A 15,852-nucleotide genomic window follows, 5' to 3' on the forward strand; every position below is an offset into this window, starting at 1 on the left:
CATACACCTAGCACATTGGTCATTGATCTCGATCATCTTTTTAACATATAATATCGTATATTATCTAAATTCGATAATATCACATATTATCATTAAATCGTGTATCTAGTAAATTATCACTAACCGCCATAATTATCAAATTAAATATACATTTTTATTTAATTTCAGAATAATTAAATTTCTTGTAAAACACCTTTTGCCATAAATAATTAAAATCATATTATATTTATTTTTAAAAAAATTAATTTTATCAAAATTATTGTAGGGGTTAAATCAAATGTATTTCAAAAATATCAATTTAGCGCAAAATTTGAAAATCAGAAAATCACCCCTCGACCCGAACAATTCAAGCCCACGACCCAGCGCGCTACCCGATCCGATCGGGCGGCGACGCCGCGCGCGGGATGTGTACACGCCACGCGCAGCGCACGGCGTCTGCTTAGAACAGTTCCGGGAAAACCCCAAACATTTTATTTTTTCTACAAAAAACTTGTTTTTGAAAAATAATTTTTGAGGAGCATTTTTCTTAAAAATTCTTACCCGGTTAGAAATAATAAACTCAACACAATTTAATTTAAACACACGATTGAGAAAACTGGCTCTGATACCACTGTTGGGACATCGTGTTCTCGCACCCAAGATGCAGCGGAAGTTTAAAATTTTTATTCTTGGGCGTCGTGAGTTTAGAAACATTCATAGGGCGTTTAGAATTATATCTTTGCGTTCTAAACGCTGGACTCCAAACTATTCCGGTGTTTAGGCGGATATAGCTCTTCTTGTAAATCCCTATGAACGACTTTTGTCTTTTGATTGCTTAATTAGGTCCACGATCGAAGACTGTCATCCTCGCTTGGTTTGTACTAGAAAATTCAAACTATTTGTGCGTTGAGACTGTAGTCCCCGAATTTCAAAAATCCGTAGTCGGTGTAGCGGCAGCGGCACAGAGGTGGAATGAACACAAAAGTGACCGAAAATTTTCCTTGAAATTTTGAAAGTGGCCGTGTGATTTCTTGATGGAAGATTATCAATAATTATGTGAAGCTTAATTAAGCCATTAATCCCAAATGGCTTGCATGAATTTATTTGAATCTTATTCTTCAATTCAACATGGCCGTACCATTTTCTTATAAAATTTATGAGGTGGCCCAGAGCTTCAATGGGAGAGAGGAGGTTTTTGTGTAAAAAAATAATGGTATTCAATTATGAATGCTAGTTGTGTATGTATAGATGTTGATTCCTAATTTCATTAGGAGTCCTTCTCCCACAAGAACTCTAATAATTTCATTATATTAAAACTCTGATAAAATTAATATATAATGTATTTATTAACTTTTTAATAATACATGAATTAATAATACCATATACACATATTTTATATCTCCATATAAAATATATATGTACATTAATTAAATTAAATAAAAATTATTTAATTTATAAATTAACTCTTTGGTTAATTTAATTCTAAACTCCTCTAGAATATATATGAGAATTTGTGCATGTTATTAGTCATCACTACTAGCATAATCATTTAATTAGTAAATTTCAAATTCACAAAAAAAATGATTTCGAACTCATTATAATCACGATCGACGATCCGAGAGCGCCCGATGTACCAAGGATACAGATCTTGTTCATATAATGAAAATCGAAAATTTCAAAGATCAAAATTTTCATTTACCAAATTTGGAACTTACCATATATGGCAGTTACCATATTTGGTAGCTGTCAGTTTTAGTGAACTCCTTTACAAAACAGGCAGTTCCACTCACATTCCTTATTTAGCAATCATGCTAACTTCCATTTCTTCCATCCTATGAAATCAGCTCATAAACATCTTTATAAGCATCTTGTTTGATCTCCATCAAATTATAGTCGCCAAATTCAAACTCCTTGAAATTTGACTATCTCAACGAGAACACATAATACAATACTTGTGTGATCCTCAATGGTTCAGGGATACAACTAGCTGTGGGTTCACATCTCCATGTGATTCAGAATAACATTTATTTTTATTCGGGCTTATCCTAGTTTGCCACATTCTTTTCATCAACACCTTGTTCAAAAATGTCATAACTCATTTCTGATTGCTCCCATCGGATCATGATAAGAGCGTCTAGTAGCATCGACTCATGATCCCCTAGGTATCACTGATAGTGCCTGCAAGAACCTTTAGTCATGGTTAGCATACAGTACGGTCCTTCAACACATATGTCTCGATCAAATCTGCAACCATTGGTATATCGAGAGTTGCATATGAATTCGAAAACGATGTGATTTATCTTTGAGTACTAATAGTGGCATGATATATGCAACTAGGAAAACACATTTCCTAAAGCACACTTCTTGCTATGTCTAGAGACTCCTTGCATTATTAACTCATCAGATCACATATGATATCTTCACCCGTAGGCGAATGGTGAATCCTCAACTACAATGCATTTGCTTCTACTTATTTCGAAACTACACCCAACCTCGCCACCTGGTGACCCTCGATGGAGTCGGTAAACGGATCAAAGAGCATGCTAGTACGTATAGCCCCTACATTGTCTCGGGTCAGAGGACTAATGGTGTATAATCTTAACTGCGGACTATTCCACTCGATAAGTGAGAACCACTTGGACAGTCCGAGGGAAGGTTATTCAGTGCGTCATCATATGATCACCATCTATGTGAATGGACATCTTCATGCCCTAGCCAATGAAACATGGCGTTTACGTCACATACGCTAGTCTCGAGCTCGAGCGACCTTTATCTATGTTTAGGCGACTGATTCGACTAAGAATCTGTTTTGAATATACGGTACATTTCCTAATGAATTTCATGATCTTATGTTATGACGCAGACCTCATGACACCTTTTGTATATTCAAGGTTTTTATCTATACAGCTTGCATGAATATACAGATAAAGTATAATGCCATAATGGAATAAAATCGTAAAATATTAATAAAATAAAGATTATTTTACATTAGAGTCAATAAAAGTCGAGCCACAAGTTGGCTTGCTGGACATCTACTCTAACAAGTATGACAATACCTAATTAATAAAAAGATATTTGTATAAATATGAATGACATTATGCTTTAATATTTGCGATGTGAACACACATTGATTATTCTATGGATGTACAACTTACACAAAGTTTGTGTACAAATAATTCAAAATGTAGTATAAGACTCCCCGATTAAGCATCATGTATACAAGAATCAAGTAATAGTTATTGAAATTAAATTATGGGATTTATTCGTTACGAGGCTTTTTTATTTCTGTACGAAATATACTGTGTCAGGTACGCTATGCGCATAATTGAGCATATATTTTACAGTTATCCGGTATGGATATTGGTTGTAATTAGATTCACCCACACACCACCAAAATATTATTTGGTCCAAAACAAACTATAGGAGTATTTGTGTAAACCCAGTTGTTCAGTCTGTCATTTAAGCTTCAATAAGATAAATTTGTAAGACGGAACATGTATTTGCACTCCACTCTTACAATAGTATGCGTGTTTATGTGGTTTCGCACAAATATTACAAATAAAAGTAAGCATTTTGAATAATTTAGCATATATTGCCCGCTTTTTCATGATGGAAATTTGGGCCTACTTAGATTGACCTTGCAAACTTACAAGAAAATATGTCATGGTCATCTAATTCACGTGTGCTATGTTGAACAATGTTTATAACTGTTTAATTAGTAGTATTCTAAAGTTCAAAAGTCGTTCCGGGATGTAAATTTGGGCCTACTAAGATTGACCTTGTCTATAATTGTTTGATTAAGTGTATTCTAAATTTCAAAAGTTGTTCAATCTGTCATTTAAGCTTCAGTAAGACTAGGGATGTAATCGAGTCGAGTCGAGCCGAACTCTTGAATGTTTGAGCTTGGTTCGTTTATAATCGAGCCGAGCTCGATCTTTATTTAACGAATAAATGCATGGCTCACGAGCTTATTCAAGCCTTTATCGAACATAAACAAACTTAATAAATATGAATTAAACATTTAAATTTTCATTAAATTAATTAAAAAATAAATTATATATTTAAAGAAAAATATATTATTCTTATTAAAATTTGTAAATTTATTATAATAAATAAATTTAATAGATTTTTCTATATATTTCATAAATAATATGCAAAATCAATAAATCAAATATCAAAACTATTATTTTTTCATCTAAAAGATTACTCATGAACTTACCAACGAACATGTTCACGAGCTAACGAGCCGAATACTGTAAAGCTTGAGTTTGGTTTGTTTATCTTAATGAGCCTCATTAAACGAGCTTTTATCGAATCGAGCTACAAACGGTTTGGTTCGTTTACATCCCTAAGTAAGACCAATTTGTAAGGCGATATGAATATATGTCAGCTCCAATCTTACAAGAGTATGAGTATTCATGTGGTCTGGTATAAATATTACCATTAAATGTACACATTTTGCATAAATGAGAATGTAATGCATGTTTTTGCAGGAAGGAAATTTGGGCCTACTAAGATTGACCTTGCCAACTTAAAAAAAATCGAAGTGTTCAGAATTCAAAATAAATCAGATACAATATGGTAAAATATGTGATAATTTCATCACATAAACTTCTGGTTTTGGGTTGTAGTTGTTATGAAAAAGTAAAAATTTGGGCCTACTAAGATTGACCTTGCCAACTTAAAAAAATTGAAGTGTTCAGAATTCAAAATAAATCAGATACAATATGGGCCTACTAAGGAAATTTGGGCCTACTAAGATTGACCTTGCCAACTTAAAAAAAATCGAAGTGTTCAGAATTCAAAATAAATCAGATATAATATGGTAAAATATGTGATAATTTCATCACATAAACTTCTGGTTTTGGGTTGTAGTTGTTATGAAAAAGTAAAAATTTATGGTAAAAAGTAAAAATCTCAAACTCTCAAAATTTACCAAACTACACACTATATAAAAATTTTCTCTTTACTTAATTGTGATTTTCTTCACAATGAGAGATCTATTTATAGAGTTTCTTTACAAATAATCCAAAAATAAATTCATTATTACATTCATCATCACACACTAATTTTCAATATTTACAACTCTTATTTTCAACATTCAAATATTCAACTATTATTTTTCAACATTCAAAACATATTTTTCAACAGTCCTCCTTGTGATGATGATCATGATATATTGATTGTCTTCATTACATGTTTTATATTGCCTCATTAAAACCCTTACTAGGAAAACCCATTGGGATAAAAACCATAGTAAGGGAAAAAGAGTGCAGTCATGTAAACTCCTCCTTATGTTGACACGAACAATTCTTTACAAATTTCGTAGATTGCGCATCCCAATATTATATATGTGCTTTCTGAATATTGTCGTAGGAAGTGCCTTTGTGAAGAGATCTGATGAGTTTTCACTTGATTGAATGTGACGAACATCAATATATTTATTCTTCTCAAGCTCCTTGGTGAATGCGAAAACTTAGGAGGAATATGTTTAGTTCAGTCGCTTTTTATGTATCCTTCTTTCATTTGATCAACACATGTAGCATTATCTTCATATAGTATCACAGGCTTCTCGTCGAATGATAATCCGCAGAAGATTTGGATATGTTGGGTCATTGATTTTAACCACACACATTCACGGCTTGCTTCATGTAGTGCAATAATCTCGGCATGATTTGATGAAGTTCTTACGAGTGTTTGTTTCTGTGAACGCCAAGAAATTGCAGTGTCTCCACGAGTAAATACATATCCAGTTTGGGAACGTGTCTTGTGTGGATCAGATAAGTATCCAGCATCGGCATAACCAATTATACTTAGATTAACATCTTTTGAATACAAAAGTCCCAAGTCTTTTGTTCCTCGTAGATAACGAATATATGTTTAATTCCGTTCCAGTGTCTCTTTGTTGGATATGTGCTAAATCTTGCCAATAAATTTACGGCAAAAGATATATCAGGCCTTGTACAATTTTTAAGATACATAAGGGCACCAATAGCACTTAGATATGGTACTTCTGGACCAAGAATATCTTCATCAGCTTCATATGGACGGAATGGACCCTTTTCTATGTTTAATGATCTAACAACCATTGGAGTACTTAAAGGATTTGATTTATCCATATTAAAACGTTTATGCATCCTTTCTATATAATTTGTCTGGTGAACAAATATTCCTACATTCTTTTTGTTCAATTTTTAAACCCAGACAATACTTAGTTTTTCCAAGATCCTTCATTTCAAATTCTTCCTTCAAGTATGACACAACTTCTTGAATTTCCTTATTTGTTCCAATGATGTTTAAATAATCAACATATACAACAATAATTATGCATCCGGATGTTGTTTTCTTAATGAAAACACAAGGGCATATTGAATTATTTACATATCCCTTTTTCATCAAGTGATCACTTAGCCGATTATACCAAATTCGGCCGGATTGCTTTAACCCATATAATGATCTTTGTAATTTCACAGAATAACATTCTTTGGGTTTTGAACTTTGTGCTTCAGGCATCTTAAATCCTTCAGGGATTTTCATATATATATTACTATCAAGTGATCCATATAAGTAAGCTGTAACAACATCCATAAGACGCATTTCTAAATTTTCAGATACCGTCAAGCTAATCAAATACCGAAACGTAATTGTATCCATCACGGGAGAATATGTTTCTTCATAATCAATTCCAGGCCTTTGAGAAAAACCTTGTGCAACAATTCGAGCTTTATATCTTACTATTTCATTTTTCTCATTTCGCTTTCAAATAAAAACTCATTTGTATCCAACAGGTTTTACACCTTCAGGTGTAAGGACTATAGGTCCAAAAACATTACGTTTATTTAGCTGAATCCAATTCAACCTGGATGGCATCTTTCCATTTTATCCAATCCTGCCGATTTTTACATTCACCAAAAGATTTTGGCTCATGATCTTCATTATCATTTATGATGTCGGTTGCCACATTATAAGAAAATATATCATCAATTTTTTCTATATCTTTTCGGTTCATATTTTTCCAGTATTAATATAATTGATAGAGATTTCACGATTCTCGTCAGTTTGTGGTTCTGACAGAACATTTTCATCATCATGTGTTTCTTCAGGAACATCATTCTCTATTTTATGATTATCTTGTGTTTCTTCAGGAACATCATTCTCTATTTTGTGATCATCGTGTTTCTCTATGAATTTTCTTTTTCGAGGATTTTTATCCTTAGAAGCGACTGACCTTCCACGCTTCAGGCGTTTTACGATATCATGAGTTTTTTCAATTTGTTTCTTTGGAATTTCAATTCGAGGAGGAGCATTTACAGCATGTATATATGATTTAGTTACCCCTTTTGCATCTGTAAATGCATCTGGTATTTGATTTGCTATTCTTTGCAAGTGTACAATTTGCTGTACATCTTTTTCACATTGCTTTGTTCTTTGATCCAAATATAACAATGATGATACATACTATGAAATTTTCTTTTTGGTATGTTTCTTGTTTCCCCCTAACATTGGGAAGATTTCCTCATTAAAACGACAATCAGCAAAATGTGCTATGAACACGTCGCCTGTCTGAGGTTCAAGATATCGAATGATTGATGGACTATCATAAACGATATAAATTTCAATCTTTCTTTGAGGTCTCATTTTCTTTCGTTGAGGTGGTGCAAGAGGCACATACACCAAACATCCAAAAATTCTCAGATGAGAAATATCTGGTTCTTTACCAAATGCAAGCTGTAATTGAGATTATTTATGATATGTACTTGGTCTGATGCGAATTAATGCAGCAGCATGTAAAATTTCATGTCCTCATATAGAAATAGGTAGATTTGTTTTGATAATCATTGATCTAGCAATCAGTTGCAGACGTTTAATCAATAACTAGCAATCGAGGCACACATGACGTGTGTGCGGTGTTGTACATGAATATTAAGTATAACATGAGTTATATAAGTATGCTAAGCAGTAGCATTGTGCAAAAATTGAAGAAGCTGATTTAAAGTAGTAAGTGTATCTTGTCTTACAATTGAAATAGCATAACTATTGATAACATTAAATCATACACAAAATTGAAATAGTTTTCATAACATGTTATCTGTCCAAACACAAAAAGCTTTAAATAGAATGAGTGCAAGAGAAAGTTATTGGAGTTATGAGTTTTTGTGTTTTTCTTATGGTATGCACACGTGTTATATGTGTAACTTAACAAATAAATAATAATTATACCTTCAAACATACCTTTCTTTTCATTTAATGTATATTTGCACATGCATTGCATATGTAACGTAACAAATAAATAATATTTATACCTTCACACATACTTTTCATTTCATTCTAACATAAAATTTATCTAAATTTCATATAGATTCCACAATACAATAAATACATGTAAGATAATAACCATATTCGATGATGGCGAAGTGCTAACAGCATGAACGTGAATTGCCTGTCATTGAAGAAGCTGAAAATCTCATGACTCAATCTCTCCCCTGATTTCTTGTTGCTTGAATTAGGCTAATAGTACAACCTCCTATTAAAACAATGAAGAAATGAGAGAGATTGTGAAAACTAACAAATAGAAACGAATTAAGCAAACCAAAATTGATAATTAAAACATTAAAAAAAACATTTATAAACTTAAGTTTAACATACTTAAGCTAGCTCTTCATGGAATAGAAACACAATAGTTACATCTGTGGTGGCTTTGAATGGTGAAGACCAGAGAGTATAGAAAATTGGTTGAAGGTCGTTACATCTCCAGAGATCAATCTTGTCGCATCTGCAAAATCTTAAATTTTTTCCAAATTTGCATCTTCGATGAACATAATTCAAAAATATCTTTGGATTATTTGAAAGAGATGAAGACTGGAGTGACAATTTATTCAATTTATTAATCGAGTTACAATTCTATTAATTGGAAGGAACCCCATTAATTTCATATGAAACATTAGAATATAACAGATTTTCTACTGAAGAAAAACGTGATATTGTAAAAAAAATTTAAACAAATCGAGAGGATGAAAATAATCAATAAAATAACTAATTATAAAAACAAACAATAACTGACTGATTATGAAACAAATGCAAATGCATTAATTAAATTTAATTTGTCATGACACATATTGCTAGAAAAAACACATATTTATGAGAATGCAATATCTTTGGTGGAAGTGTTGATATTTAAAATGATACAATATTTTATATATAATGCTCAACAATATATGAAAGATAAATTATAATTTTCATATTAAAAAAAATAATATTTTCCAGCATATTTTGAATCTTGAATAATGATGTCACCGTGAAGGCAAAGCCTCAAATCCAAACGACAATTAGACAATTAAAAAGTGATTTGGAAATGTTCTTCAGTTCTAATCTTAAGATAGTTTGCATAACATTTAAGTTTACACTTTTCGCATACATGCTTAACGTTTATCCAACCAAGATTCGATTGTTAAATAGACTCTTAAAATTAAAACTTAATTAATTAATCCTAGCCAATACTTGAAGATAAGAAGAAAAAATATGGTGAAAATGAGATATTTAACATCACGTCTACGCATTTTAAAACTCGTGATATCTGAATTATTGAATTAGATTGTGAAATATCAACATTCGAAATATTTATACAATCATATTAAAATATGCATATAAACTGATTATAATGTCTCAAAATTTTAATTTGTCATACTCATGTGGAAGAGAAGAACGTGAGTACTCGAACTACCGAAGAGGAACATGGGGGAAATGACGATAAAAAAGAGGAGCAACGTGAATGAAAGAATATAAAAGCCTGAAACATGGACCCAATTTTTTCCACCCAAAGCCTGATAACTTTTCTTGAAATTCCTACACAAACATCAACATCACGATTTATATCATCATAAATAGATAGAAAAAGAAGTAAAGAACGCCAAATAGAATATATATAATCTTACCTATATCATAAATTTATTTAAATACAACATATTGAATCTAACAAAATGTTTGGTGTTTTGAATCACAATAAATGATTGGCGGCTCAGAGTCGTGAAGAAAACACAGTGATCGAGTTGTAGCTACTGCAACCTTCATCGTATACCAAAAATAAAATTTCACATATTTGTAGAAAGTCAAAACAAATCAATAATTTCATGCTAACTTAAAACTCGATACCCAACAAATCCCTAGAAGCACTCATACAGAAACAATTGATGACAAAACTCGAAAGTATAGGATTTTCTTCAATTTTTCAAGAAGGATCGTAGGATTAGATATCAATCAAATCAAGGCAAATAAAAAGGAAAACAAAAAGCTTTTTACGCTAATAACTAATTCCTCAATGAACCTTGACAACGAAGGCAAAATAAAATAAAAATGAAAAGCTTATCACGCAAAATCGCTAATGCATCAACGAATCTTAACAAAATCTCTGCAAATGAGATAACAGGATGAAATTCATGAGAAACAACGTCATGAAGAAATTATTTTTAAAGGATTATAGGGATTGATAGAAACCAAATCAAGGCAAATAAAAATGTTAACAAAACCCGAATAGTTTGATAAAACTATGTAATGTCTGTTAACAAATTAAATAATGAACATAAAACTATTAGCTGTCGACGTGAGTTAAACAACAAAATAGACATTGTAAAATAGGTGTGTACCTGCATAGGCAATAGAAATGGTCAATGCCTGACCAATAAGCATGTTCTTTCTTTGTTTTATCATGTTGGAGCCAGCTTCCATGTGCTGATATCACTCATAAACCAAGTAAATCTTGTGAAACTTTAACATTAAAAGCCATTGTTACAATTTGTGGAAATGCTATGAAGTAACATGGGATCTGGAATAATGATGGAAGGGAGAAAAAGGAAGAAATAAGATTCTGCAACTCGGCAGAAATATAATTAATTAACAATAATGATCGTATATTGTTAGGATAAATTAATGGATTTGATAGGAAACACACAATTTAGATTAATGAGAAGCGTACATCATATAGAAGCTAACACCTCCAACAATTTGATAAAATTTTGTATGCATTGTCTCTTTTAACAGATGCAACAATGAATATAAAACCAATAGGAGCATATGTGAATTAAATAACAAAATGTTAAATAAGTGCTTACTTGTATAGAATCCCATAAATAGAACGATCCAAAAGAAACACGGTAAAATAAGATAATGGAACTAATCAACATAACTTAATTTACGAAATCGAAAGGTTAACAAATACTAAGCATACATTGAAATAGTTGAATCGGAAATAGTAATTACAAATCAAATTGACGATTATTTAAAATCCCAAATCAGCAAAAACTAAATTAGAAAATGAAATAAAAATACATTTGAAACTAAAATTGACAGTAAACAGATTAAGTTTATTGGCAGTGAAAGAAAAAGAATCTAACATGGGGTTGATTCAAATTAAATGATGGAATAATGAATTGAAACATATCAACAACTGAAGCAAACTAAATAAGAAAACGTGGTTTTGGTAAGATTTTCTCATAAGACTATCAAGTGGAATTGATTGTGACGCATCGTATCAATCGTGTTGTGTGGGTTATTTTTTATTGGCACCGAGAAAAATCCTTCAAAAATCTAGCCGAAAAATAATGCCAAAATTTTCTCAACTCGGCTTCCATTTAGAGGGAATCCAATCACCAACAAATTACCACATTAAATAAATTTACGAATGCAACCTATATTTTTTCTTAAATTCGAATCAACCAAAATAATCGGTGTTCTTGTAAAAATAAACAAAAATTTATAATTTTAGTTAGCTATTAAAAAAATATGTACAGTTTATTGAACACTTTATTTCTACAAACAAAATAAATCATCAAACAATATCATTTTAAAGGTATTATTCTCCCCACTGCCACCGGCAACTGAATGCGCTTTTACCTTCACGAATGAAAAATCGCAATTACCGAAAGAGAAGAAGCTCAAATTCACCAAAATACTTGGATTTCAAATTTAAGAAAAGATATTTTTAGTACCTTTTTATCCGGGATTTCTGGTGAAGGAACAAAAAAAAAAGAATCATTTTAAAGAAATATTGACCTCATTTCTCTTCAAGCAAAACAATGCGTACGAAAAATTAAGAAACAAAAAAGATAAAGGTTCTTACCGTCGTGTGATAGAAGTTTGGGAGAGGAGATTTAACTTCAAAGAGAATGCGTTGTGTGATAGAAGTTTGGAAGGAGATTTAACCTAGATTTAAAAATTGAAAAAAGGGAATGGAGTTTTAGTTTCTGAAGATAATCGGATTTGGTTGGAGAGTGTAAAACGTGGAGAGATGGAGCGAGGGTAATTTAGGTATTTCAAAAAACAGACCAAGACACCACATAGTTATTCTAAGATGCTTAGCTTTAATAAATAGTAAAAGATTCAGCCAATCCATTCTGTGTATGCACATGAGCAACAGGATGCTCAATAGTGATTCTCATAGACATACAATAATCATTGAAAGTCTGGGAAGTGAATTTACCAGCATTATCAAGTCTAATTTTCTTTATTTTATAATCGAAAAATTGATACCTCAATTTTATTATTTGAGCAAGTAATTTTGCAAATGCAACATTTCGAGTTGACAATAAACATACATGTGATCATCTGCTGGAGGCATCAATCAATGCTATAAAGTATCTAAATAGTCCACATGGTGGATGAATTGGTCCACAAATATCACTCTGAATACTTTCAAGAAACATTGGTGATTCAGTTTGGATTTTGACTGGTGATGGTCTTATAATAAGTTTTCCAAGAGAACATGTTTTACATTGAAATTTATTATTCTGAAAGATCTTCTGGTCTTTCAGCGGATGACCATGCGTATTTTCTATAATTCTTCGCATCATTGTTGAACCAGGATGTCCTAATCGATCATGCCAATTGGTTAATATTGAAGAATTATCAACTACCATGTTTGATTCAATGAGACTTATATGTATATAATGCAATCCAGTAGGGAGCATTGGTAGTTTTTCAATCACATATTTCTTTCATGATTTATATGTGATAAGAAACATATATTTCTCATTCCCTTCATTCATTGTTTGAGAATCATACCCATGGGAATATATATCATTAAAACTCAACAAATTTCTTTTCGATTGTGGTGAATACAAAGTGTTATTGATCAAAAATTTTGTACCATTAGGTAACAAAAATTGTGCTTTACCACAACCTTTAATCAAGTCTACAGGACCTGATATTGTATTCACTATTGTTTTTGTTGGTTTTAGTTCCAAAAAATATCTTTTATCTCAGAGGATAGTGTGCGTTGTACCACTATCAGGTATGGAAACTTCAGCTTTGTTCATAGCACTTTCTATATTTGAACTTCAAAAATATATGCAATGAAATAAAATTACTGACAATACATTTATAAAAATTAAATAAAATACAATACAATACAATACAATACAATACATATGTAAAAATATAACACACAATAAAACATTATCATACGAGTACATGAAAAAATAAAATATTTTACATATTTATTCCACCAGCAAATTGATCATTGTCCGAGAAATCAATCAGAAAATCTCCAGCATCAAAATGAGTTGAATCGCTCAAAGGTTCACTGTGTTCAGTGAAGTTGGTCTCCTTTTCTTTCCTCTTTATTGATTCTTTATAAAGTTTACAAAGGTGCTTAGGGGCTCGACAAATACGGGACAAATGTCCTGAAGTACCATATCTAAAACAAGAAATTTCAAATCTTTTGGAGTGATTCTCATTAACACTCTTATTCTCATGATGTCTTTTCAGTGGATGGTTTGGGACGTTCTTTTGAGATGAGTTATAGAAGTAATTATCTCGATTATTTTCGAAACAACGGCCGCGTCCACGACCACGATCACTTCCAAGTCCACGTCCACGAACACGACCTCGATTTCGTTCTCGACCAAAATCTTGTCTATAACTTTGATTTTGGTTTCCAGATTTAAATTCATTTTTGCTTACGACATTTACTTCAGGAAATGCCGTTGAACCAGTGGGTCATGCATGATGATTTCTCATTAACGGCACGTTATTTTTTACCGCCACAAGGAGACATGCGATAAGTTCAGAATATCTTGAAAATTCACGCACTCTATATTGTTGTTGCAGAGTTATATTTGATGCGTGAAAAGTGGAAAATGTTTTTTGAAACATTTCCAATTCAGTAATCCCGTGCCCACAAAATTTCAATTGCGAGATTATTCTATACATCGCCGAGTTGTAATCACTGACTTTTTTAAAATCTTGGAATGTCAACGTATTCCTTTCATCCCGGGCGGTCGGAAGTATAAATTCCCTTATATGTTCGAATCTTTCTTTTAATCTCTTCCACAAAGTCATGGGATCTTTCTCAATTAGATATTCACATTTTAATCCCTCATCGAGATGTCGACGCAAAAATATCATGGCTTTTGCCTTTTGTTGTGCTGTGGATATGCCATTTTCTTTTATGGTCTTATTTAGACCCAATGACTCAAGATGCATTTCTACATCGAGAGTCCATGGCATATTATTTTTTCCCGTAATATCAAGAGCAATGAATTCGAGCTTTGTCAAGTTTGACATGGTGGTACTAAAAAAAATTACGATGCATTTTATTAGTTAATGAATATTGCAATACAAAGTAATGGATAAACAACAAGTACAAGCATTCGTAAAAATAAAGAAAACACACGAGTAGGATATTCTCCGATAAATACAAGACTCGTGAGTATGATAACCAAAATAATTAAAAATAACCTTGAGAAAGCCATATATTTTTTTCTTAGAAAATTTGATGAAGAATAATTGTTTAGAGAAGAAGAGAAAGTTAGAGTGATTGAATGTGTTTGTGAGATCATATTTATAGTGCAAAAACTAGCCGTTTTGTTACCGTTTATGACCGTTGGTGTACAAAAAAAGAAATGTATGTATTTGTATAGTTTTATGGTAATAATATGATGTATATAATATTAGTCATATTTAAATAATTATGTATATCATATCACATTATTATAATGAGTTGTCATAAGTTATTTTGTTTAAAAATCTTATAGGCTTTTATACTTGTCGTATCCTTTACCGGGAGTGTGGGATGTCGTTTTAACATTCTCTCATGATTTATAACAAGTTTTTGAAAAATTTATTTTTATTATTTCTGAATAACATTATATTATATTAAATATATACACAATAAATAAATAAACAGTAAAATAAATATTATTACTTTTGTTACTTTTTTTTTCTGTTTTGGAGCTTGGAAAAATATGGAGGACTTTTAGATATTCGTGTTGATAACGTGTTATGAAAAAGTAAAAATTTATGGTAAAAAGTAAAAATCTCAAACTCTCAAAATTTACCAAACTACACACTTTATAAAATTTTTCTCTCTACTCAATTGTGATTTTTTTCACAAATGAAATATCTATTTGTAAAGTTTCTTTACAAATAATCCAAAAATAAATTCATCATTACATACATTATCACACACTAATTTTCAATATTTACAACTCTTATTTTCAACAGTTCAAATATTCAACTATTATTTTTCAACATTCAAAACATATTTTCAACAGTAATATTCATCGTCGCTCAAGTTCATTAGTCTTAGATATATAGAGATTGATGCATTGTTGATTATTAAATGAGATCACGTGTTATGATCTCAATCATTGACCATTTATAATTTTTTAATTAAGCGTATTTCAAAAGTTCAAAAATTGTTCAAAGTAACATTTAATAAGACCATTTTTCTCATCTATTTGAGCTTCAATATTACAAGAGTATGCGAGTTCATGTGGTTTGGTACTAATATTTGCATAATTAAGAACATATTGTCCATTTCTCCAGGATATAAATTTGTGCCTACTAAGATTGACCTTACCAACTTAAAAGAAAATAAGT

General features: G+C 31.3%; 1 long non-coding RNA gene across 1 annotated transcript; it reads right to left on the minus strand.

The window, feature by feature from the left end:
- Positions 1 to 9,550: 9,550 nt before the first annotated feature.
- On the minus strand, positions 9,551 to 12,266 carry LOC142541083 (uncharacterized). The gene is made up of 5 exons (XR_012819227.1): positions 12,092 to 12,266; positions 11,961 to 11,977; positions 10,620 to 11,865; positions 9,912 to 10,041; positions 9,551 to 9,822 (listed from the first exon to the last, which is right to left on the minus strand). It is a non-coding gene; the product is annotated as an uncharacterized LOC142541083 (long non-coding RNA).
- Positions 12,267 to 15,852: the final 3,586 nt, after the last annotated feature.

Source organism: Primulina tabacum, chromosome 3 (genome assembly GCF_025594145.1).
Source record: "Primulina tabacum isolate GXHZ01 chromosome 3, ASM2559414v2, whole genome shotgun sequence".
Classification (NCBI taxonomy): domain Eukaryota; kingdom Viridiplantae; phylum Streptophyta; class Magnoliopsida; order Lamiales; family Gesneriaceae; genus Primulina; species Primulina tabacum.